The sequence below is a fragment of the Moschus berezovskii genome, chromosome 13 (assembly GCF_049115385.1).
Source record: "Moschus berezovskii isolate FMDL1 chromosome 13, NW_MosBer_1.0, whole genome shotgun sequence".
Taxonomy (NCBI): Eukaryota; Metazoa; Chordata; class Mammalia; order Artiodactyla; family Moschidae; genus Moschus; species Moschus berezovskii.
Window position 1 is genome coordinate 88,310,056 of NC_142472.1, and position 7,721 is coordinate 88,317,776.

The following is a 7,721-nucleotide window of genomic DNA, read 5'->3' on the forward strand; positions in this document are numbered from 1 at the left end:
ACACACATGCTGGCTAAAAGAACTGAAGGCATTAAAAAAAACTATAAAATAAACAGACCTCAAGAAAACTGGGTTATTACTAAACAGCTCTCAACTATTCACACCCAAGTTCCTTATTTTAAATAAATTTCTCAACAGAGATGTGTTAGACATTTTAATTACAGGTCTATCCTTTCCATACCCCTTTCCATCCCAAGTCCCAAAATGCATTACTAGGGATGAGTATAATGTTACGTGGGCAGAAATTTACAGATAACCATTTTCATCTTGAGAATGGATCTGAAAACTTTTTATTTAAACTTCCGTTACTGTGCACTGTCCATCAGGCCTTAGAGATCTGACACTCACTGTTCCATCTGCTGCCACTTATCAATCAGTTCCTGATCGATCAGCTACTGTCTGATTTGCATTAGGAACCAAAAGTCTTTGTTGTGTCAAGGAGTGTTGTGCAACAAGTGCAGATACATCCTCACTCTCACTGCTGGCATCGGATTCAGTTTCTTCAATCGAAGTGTCTGGTGCTGGTGCCCTGCCTGAAGATGGTGATCCATGCTCTTCTTCTCCTTCCCCTCTATGACTCCTTTCTGCTATGCTGTCTCCACCAAGTTGTAAATGTGCAAAAGAGTCTTCAGGAGTAGTGCTTGCAACAGGGGATGGAGTGACGGGGCTTGTCAGCTGACCATCTACTGATGTCAGGGGCCTCACAGAAGACGACTGAACAGAAGCTCCGCTCTGAGCCATTACACTGTACACTCCATCAGCAGAGTTCTTTCTTGCTAGGTTTACAGTATTAGAATCACAGTCCAGCCTACGTCCTGCTACTCCCTTCTTTGGTATATCTATTGAATCCCGCTTGATCTTCCTGCGAAGTCCACGTTCTTTTCTCCTGTACTGTACCATATTTTCAAGATTGGCAACATAGAGAAACCCGGAAATTAACATTTCAGTGCTCTTTTTACCTTTGGAAAAAGCATCCTCCAGCTCTCTGCTAGTGCATTCATCATACTGCCACCACCCATTTCTTCCTTCATAATACCAGGCATATTCACCGTTTCCTCTACTTGCTGCCTTGAGTTCCTCTGGTGACAACAAGGTTGGCTTATCAAGGAAATCTTCGTGAATTTCTTGTCGACAGAGGGCACATTGCTTTCAAGGCCATGAGGCTCCCTTCACACATAGATAGCAGAAAACATGTTTACAAGGCAGAATGATTGGGTGAACACATGTTTGCAGACAAATGGCACATTCAGGGACAGTTAGAAAAGGTGCAGTATTAGAACAAGACTCATTTGCTTTCCTGTTCGTAGGAAGCATGTTTATAGAGTAATAAATTTCTCCACAGCAAGCAATCATTTCTGCTACAGACCCCACAGATGCCTGCCACAAAAATAAAATCTCATCTTCATGAGTAATCAGCCAGTTTGCAGAATTTTCTCCTCCATCACTGGATCATCCTGTGCTCTGTGGCCACCACCAAAGCCACCTCGCCATCTTTTCTCTTCAGCCTTTGAGCCCGTAGCCCATACATTTTCTATTGTAAAAAAGGCTGCAATACACATTGGAATTCATGTATCTTTTCAAATTAGTGTTCATTTCCTTCTGATATATACCTCGGAGTGGAATTTCTGGGTCAATTGATAGTTCTTTTTTTTTAGTTTTTTGAGAAACTTTCATGATGTTTTCCATGGCGACTGCACAAATTTACATTCCCACCAATTAAGTACAAGGGGTTCCCTTTGTCCACATTCTTATCAACATTTGTTATTTTCAGACATTTTGAATTTATGATAGCCATTCTTATGAGTGTGAGGTTATATCTCCTTGTGATTTTGGTTTTAATTTCTCTGAGAGTGATGTTCAGCATTTCCTCATCTGCCATTTGTATATCTTCCTTGGAGAAAATCAGAACTTCCCATTGTTTTTTGTTTGTTTGTTTTTTAATATCGAGTTGAATAATCTGTTTAGATAGTTGGATATTAACTCCTTATAGTCATATCATTTGCAAATACTTACTCCCATTCGGTAGGTGGCCTTTCATTTTGTCAGTGTTTTCGTTTGTTGTGCAAAAGCTTTTAAATTTGATTAGATCTCATTTTTTTCCTTTGCTTCCTTTGCCTTAGGAGACAGGTGAAAAAAATGTTGCTATGAATTATGTTAAAGAGTGTTCTGCCTACATTTTCTTCTAGGTGTTTCATGGATTCCAGTCTTTCATTTAGGGTTTTAATTCACCTTGATTTCATTTGTTTGATCATTTTTTTGTAAGCTGAACCTCCAATATTTTGGCCACCTTAAGCGATGAGGTGACTCACTGGAAAAGAGTCTGATGCTGGGAGGGATTGGGAGCGGGAGGAGAAGGGGATGACAGAGAATGAGATGGCTGGATGATATCACCGACTCAATGAACATGAGTTTAATTGAACTCCGGGAGATGGTGTTTGACAGGGAGGACTGGCATGCTGTTATTCATGGGGTCGCAAACAATCGGACACGACTGAGTGAGTGAACTGAACTGATAGTTTTCTGTATATAGTATCATGTCAACTGCAAGTAGTGACAGTTTTATTTCTCCCTTCTAATTTGGATGACTTTATTTAGTTTATTTGAATGATTGCTGTGCCTAGTACTTCTAGTGTTTTAGATGTGGCAAGAGTAGGCATCTGTATCTTGTTCCTGATGTAGAGGAATAGCTTTCACCTTTTTGCCCCTGAATAGGATATCATCTCTATTTGTTATAAATCACCTTTATTATATTCTGAAGACCACATGGACTATACAGTCCATGGAATTCTCTAGCCCAGAGTACTGGTGTGGGAACAGTGCGACTTCAACATTCACTTTCATTATGTTCAGATATATTCCCTCCATAACAACTATGGTGAGAGTTTTCAAAATGAATGAATGTTGATTTTTGCCAAATGATTTTACAGTATCTGTTGAGATGATCATGTGATTTTTGTCCTTCTCTTTCCTAATGTGGTGTACTACACTGACTAATTTGCAGATATTGAATCATCCTTGTGCCCCTGGAATAAGTCAATCTTGATCATGGTATATGTTGGTTTCAACGTGATGTTGAATTTGGTGGTTTCATATTTTGTTAAGAATATTCACATCTATATTGAACAGAAATGTTGGCATTGAGTTTTCTTTTTTGGTGGTGTCTTTGTCTGGTTTTGGTGTTAGGAAAATAATAGCTTCATAAAAAATTTGGGAGTACTCCATTTTCTCAGTATTTTGGAATCGTTTGAGAATGTTAGGTATAAGCTCTTCTTGTATGTTTGTAAACATTCTTCTGTGAAGCAGTGTGGTCCTGAACTTTGTTTTACAAAGAGATTTTTTATTATAAATTCAATTTCACTACTAGGGTTTCAATTCTTCAGATTATACATTCCTTCCTGATTCAATTTTGAAAGGTTGTATGGTCCTAGAGATTTGTCAGTTTCTTCTAGGTTATGCAATTGTTTGGCATATATCTACTTGTAGTATCCTCTTATGATTTTTCCCTATTGCTGTGATGTTTGCTGTAATGTCTCATTTGCATTTGTTTATTTGAGTCATCTATCATTTTTTATGAACCTGGCTAAAGACTTAATTATTTTGTTTATCTTTTCAAAAAAATATCTTTACACATAAGTGATTTTTTTTTTTTATTTTAGGAAAGGGAAAGTCTCAGTTTTATTAATATCCTCTCTAATTTTTATTATTGCCTTCATGCTGAGGATTTGGGGCTTTATTTATTCTTCTTTTTCTACTTCGTTTATATAGTAAGTTAAGTTGTTTATTTCAGTTTCTCACCCCGCCTTGAGGGAAGCATCTTTCACTATACAATTTCCCCTAGAACTGCTTTTGCTAAATCCAATAGATTTTGGTAAGTTGGTGTTTTTATTAGTCTCAAAGTATTTTCTAATTCCCTTTTTGATTTCTTCATTAGCTCATTGGTATTTAGTATCATGTTGTTTCGTCTCCATATGTTTGTATTTGTCCCATATTCCCCTCCTGTAATTGATTTCTTATTTTGTACCATTGTGGTCAGAAAACGTGCTTGAGATAATTTCTGTCTTCTTAAATGTGTTGAGACTTGTTTTGTGGCCCAGCATTTGATCATCCCTGAAAAAATATCCTGTGCGCACTTGAAGGTGTGTATTCTGCTATTTTGAGATAGACTCTGCCAGGTGGCTCAGAGATAAAGAATCTGCCTGCAATGCAGAATACGCAGATTTGATCCCTGCGTCAGCAAGATCCCCTGGAAAATGAAATGTGATAAACTCCAGTGTTCTTGCCTGGGAAATCCCATGGACAGAGGAGCCTGGAAGGCTACAGCCCATGGGGTTTCAAAAGAGTCAGAAAACTTAGTAACTGAAGGACAACAACAAATGCTGTAGGTGTCTATTAAGTTCAAATGCTCTAATCTGTAAATTAAAACTACAGTTTTCTTATTGCTTTTATATTAAGATGCTCTTTCCGTTGATGTAAGAGGTTATTTAATGTAGTTAGCATTTAATTTGCAATTCACTTATCTTTTAATTTTCATACTAGATTATCTACTTGGTTCATCCACAGACTTTACCATGTGTTTGTGTGTACTGGTGGGACTTTTTTCCTTCTCTATAGATTTTTCCATCTTTTTCCACCTAGAGAAGTCTCTTTAATATTTCCTTCCGAGTTGGTTTAGTATGGATAGATAAGCTCTTAGTTGTTGTTTGTCTGAGAAGTTCTTCTCTCCAATTCTGGATGATTACCTTGCTGGGTAGAGTATTATAGGTTGCAATTTTTCCCTATCAGCACGTTAAATACATATTTTTGACCCCTTTCCCTCTCTCTTTTCCATCTACGACCCCATAAAGTGAATGTTAGTATACTTGATGTTCTCTGGAAGTCTCTTAAACTCTTCTCCTGTTTCACTTGTTTTTGGTTTTGTTTTTCTTATTGGGCGATTTCCATAATTTTACATTCCAGATTAATTTTGCTCTTCTGTATTGGCAACTCTCACTTTGGTTTGAGGTGGGGCCAGAGATAAAGGGGCCAGGACCTATGCCAGGTAGAGGTCGGACTTCTCCTGTGCTCAGTAGCCAACCTTGTCTATTGGGGAGTTAGGTTGAATATCCAGTTCATGGTATAGAAGCCCTGAGTTTCAGTTCCATGCTGATGCCATTTCATGTGTGCTGTATCCCCTTTCAGCACTGGAAATTTTGAACCCAAAGAAAGAAGTGCTGGAGCAAGAACGGATGTCCAATATGGGCTTGGGTGCATACTGGGTCAGTCCCAGCACACCAGTCAGAGTTCCAGATGCTCCCAATGTGCCACCTCCATACGCACTGGTAATGGCTGCTCTCAACTTGTTCAGGTGTAGGCCAGATCTGAGTTGGCTCCATTCCTGGCACATGTACCTTCTTCTGAGCCATGGAAGCCTTTGCCATAGCTGTGGGAAGGGATATTCTAATAAATAAGAGAGTTTGGACTAGGCAATCGGTGTGGGATAAGTCATGACCTGGCATTGTTATGGGGAAGCAGACAGCATCCTGTGTAATTTCAACATGTTTCCTCTGCCTTGCTTTCTGAATAATCAAACGTGTGGTTGCCTCAGGAAACTCTTCACATAGAGATAAATAAATAAATGCCCACCAACCCAAACAAAAGAGGAAGAGGTAGGGAATATACCTGATAAAGAATTCTGAATAATGAGAGTGAAAATGATCCATAATCTTGAAAAAAATGGAGTTACAGATAAATAGCCTGGAGACAAGCATGGAGAAGATGCAAGAAAGTTTTAACAAGGACCTAGAAGAAATAAAAAAGAGTCAATACATAAGGAATCATGCAATAGATGAAATAGAATCACTCTGCAGGTAACCAATAGTAGAAAAGAGAAGCAGACGATGGGATAAGTGAGAATGGTAGAAATAAATGAAACAGAGAGGAAAAAAGAAAACTAATTAAAAGAAATGAGAACAATCTCAGAGACCTCTGGGACAATGTTATACACCTGAACATTCAAATAATAGGAGTCACAGAAGAGGACTACAAAAAGAAAGACCATGGGAAAATACTTGAGGAGATGATAGTAGAAAAGTTCCCTAAAATGGGGAAGGAAATTATCACGCAAGTCCAAGAAACACAGAGGGTACTAAACAGGAAAAACCCAAGGCAAAACACCCCATGATACATATTAATAAAATTAACAAAGCTAAAAGACAAAGAACAAATATTGTAAGCAACAAGGGAAAAACAGCAAATAACAGACAAGGGGATTCCCACAAGGATCACAGCTGATCTTTCAATAGAAACTCTTCAGGCCAGGAGGGAATGGCAGGGCATACTTAGAGTAATGAAAGAAAATAGCCTACAGCCCAGATTACTGTACCCAGCAAGGATCTCATTCAAATATGAAGGTGAAATCCAAAGCTTTACACACAAGCAAAAGCTGAGAGAAATCAGCATCACCAAATCAGCTCTCCAACAATTGCTAAAGGACCTCCCTTGAGAGGGAGCAGAGAAAGGGGGGTATACCTGAACCCAAAACAATAAATTAATTGGCAATGGGATCATACTTATCAGTAATTAACTTATATGTAAATGGTTTGGATTCCCCAACAAAAAGACAAAACTGGCTGCATGGATCCAAAACAAGACCCCTATATATGCTGTCTACATGACACCCACCACGAAAAGAGGGACACATACAGACTGAAAGGGAAGGGATGGAAAAACATATTTCAAGCAAATAGAGACCAAAGCTAAACAGGAGTAGCAATACTCATATCAGATGAAATAGACTTTAAAACAAAGGCTGTGAAAAGAGACACAGAAGGACACTACATGATGATCAAAGGATCAATCCAAAAAGAAGATATAACAATTAATAATATATTTGCACCCAATAGAGGAGGACCGCAATATGTAAGAAATATGTTAATAATTATGAAAGGGGAAATTAACAATAACACAATAAGAGTGGGAGACTTTAATACCCCACTAACACCTATGGATAGATCGACCAAACAGAAATGTAATAAGGAAACACAAAAGTATTCAATCCCTGGTGAGGGAACTAAGACCCCACAAACTGCATGGTGCCTCCCACCCAAAAAAATTATCTGTCTGTGGTGATCCTGTTTGTCATATGCACCGGGATTGTGCCACCTCCCCTGCCCTGCCTGTGGGAACACACTTCTCCCACAAATTTCTTAAGATAATAGTGGCCTTATTGATATTTGATCCATTCCCTCCAAACATTATTTTAATCTTTGGGAGTGCTAGCTGTGGGTTTTAGTTGTATCAGCATTTTGTGCCTCCTGAGCACCTTTCAGTTCAGTTCAGTTCAGTCGCTCAGTCGTGTCCGACTCTCCGCGACCCCATGAATCACAGCACGCCAGGCCTCCCTGTCCATCACCAACTCCCAGAGTACACTCAAACTCATGTCCACAGAGTCGGTGATGCCATCCAGCCATCTCATTCTCGGTTGTCCCCTTCTCCTCCCACCCCCAACCTTTCCCAGCATCAGAGTCTTTTCCAGTGAGTCAACTCGTCGCATGAGGTGGCCAAAGTATTGCAGTTTCAACTTTAGCATCAGTCCCTCCAATGAACATCCAGGATTGATCTCCCCTAAAATGGACTGGTTGGATCTTTAGCTGACAGCATAGGCAAGTGATGCAACAAAGCCCTTTATGACGTAGGTGGCCAGGAGTTGATTTCTGCCTGCTTTTCTCAGAGGAATTATAACA

General features: G+C 39.2%; 1 pseudogene; it reads right to left on the reverse strand.

The window, feature by feature from the left end:
* Nucleotides 1-294: 294 nt before the first annotated feature.
* LOC148775885 (E3 ubiquitin-protein ligase RNF146-B pseudogene) lies at nt 295-1,353 on the reverse strand (annotated as a pseudogene).
* Nucleotides 1,354-7,721: the final 6,368 nt, after the last annotated feature.